The 1,338-nt window shown below is 42.1% G+C and overlaps 1 non-coding gene across 1 annotated transcript; it reads left to right on the top strand.

The window, feature by feature from the left end:
* The first annotated feature begins 249 nt into the window (after window positions 1-249).
* On the top strand, window positions 250-325 carry TRNAV-GAC (transfer RNA valine (anticodon GAC)). Its single transcript has one exon. It is a non-coding gene; the product is annotated as a tRNA-Val (tRNA).
* Window positions 326-1,338: the final 1,013 nt, after the last annotated feature.

Here is a 1,338-nt window from a genome sequence, read left to right as displayed (position 1 = left end):
TAGGTCCCTAGAGTGGACAGGAAGGAATTTTTCATTCTATTATTTAATAAAAAAAAAATTGGTCTTACCTGCTGATGTTACAACACTCCCAGAACTTCAACTCAATTTTTTATTCTTTTGTTTATTTATTCATGTTTTGATTCAAGCCAACTTGGTCATTTATTCATTCATTGATCAGACTATGTTCCAGAGATTACGCTTGTTTGCAAATATGAGAAGTCAAATCTCTGCCTTTAAAAAAAGAAGCAAGCCCTGGCCGGTTGGCTCAGTGGTAGAGCGTCAGCCTGACGTGCAGAAGTCCCGGGTTCAATTCCCGGCCAGGGCACACAGGAGAAGCGCCCATCTGCTTCTCCACCCCTCCCCCTCTCCTTCCTCTCTGTCTCTCTCTTCCCCTCCCACAGCCAAGGCTCCATTGGAGCAAAGATGGCCCGGGCGCTGGGGATGGCTTCTTGGCCTCTGCCCCAGGCGCTGGAGTGGCTCTGGTCGCGGCAGAGTGACGCCCCGGAGGGGCAGAGCATCGCCCCCTGGTGGGCAGAGCGTCGCCCCCTGGTGGGCGTGCCGGGTGGATCCCGGTCGGGCGCATGCGGGAGTCTGTCTGACTGTCTCTCCCCGTTTCTAGCTTCAGAAAAAAAAAGAAAAAAAAAGGAAGCAGCAGCAGTATGTCACCGATGTTACCCAAACAAAGTTGCATATAAGATGGAACATACACATGGGCAGAACAGGCAAGGACATCAAAGATACATTTGTTATCATAACCAAACAGTCATGTAGTGCTTACTAAATACCAGTCACTGTTTTAAATGTTTTGCATTTATTAACTAATTTCATTCTCAAAATAATCCTAAGAAACATATACTGTTATTATGCCGTTTTATAGATGAAGAAACTGAGACACAGAGAGATTAAATCTCTAAATTTTCAAGTGACAAAAGGAGTCAAATTTTTTTTCTTAACCACTTTTCTATATTCCCTTCCCTTTGAGATCTAAAATCTCGACCATTAGAAAATCATTGTTTTTATTCACTATAAAAACAACAATGGTAGCATTTATCAAAGATTTAATATGTTTACTATATAAGAACTTAACATGTATGGCTTAAATCATGTAACCTTTAAAACAGCTATCCTCATTTTAGAAACAGGGAATTGAGAAGCAGAGAAGTTAAGGCACTTGTTAAAGATCACAGAGCTAGTAAATGGTAAAGCTTTGATTTGAAATAAGCTCTGTCTGAAGATCCCACCCTCTTAACTGCTATACCATACTACCTTCTCTGAAGTGGTGACAGAATTAAGGTAATGTAACACCAAGAGGGCTGTGGTTAAAAGCACACAATCTGG

This window comes from Saccopteryx leptura, chromosome X (genome assembly GCF_036850995.1).
Source record: "Saccopteryx leptura isolate mSacLep1 chromosome X, mSacLep1_pri_phased_curated, whole genome shotgun sequence".
Taxonomy (NCBI): domain Eukaryota; kingdom Metazoa; phylum Chordata; class Mammalia; order Chiroptera; family Emballonuridae; genus Saccopteryx; species Saccopteryx leptura.
Note: the sequence above shows the minus strand (reverse complement) of the source record. Positions and strands in the feature narration are given on the sequence as shown.